Source organism: Penaeus monodon, chromosome 34 (genome assembly GCF_015228065.2).
Source record: "Penaeus monodon isolate SGIC_2016 chromosome 34, NSTDA_Pmon_1, whole genome shotgun sequence".
NCBI classification, from domain to species: Eukaryota; Metazoa; Arthropoda; class Malacostraca; order Decapoda; family Penaeidae; genus Penaeus; species Penaeus monodon.
Window position 1 is genome coordinate 10,884,942 of NC_051419.1, and position 236 is coordinate 10,885,177.

Genomic DNA, 236 nt, shown 5'->3' on the forward strand with positions numbered 1-236 from the left:
TAATATTTGGAATATTTTCAAGCAGAATAAAAGGTCTGGAACCACCGATATAATCTATATGTCCACACGCTCTCTCAATCCATCTCCTTCTGTGTTAAAATCCCACGCTCTTGCCACAGATAACCGCCTAGTCAGCCGCTTCACCTGTATCTTGAAAAAGAAGCCAAAAAACGGCAAATCTGGCTTTCGTTCGCAATTATTACTGCAATCGCTTCTGCACCTGTCGACAGTTGCCA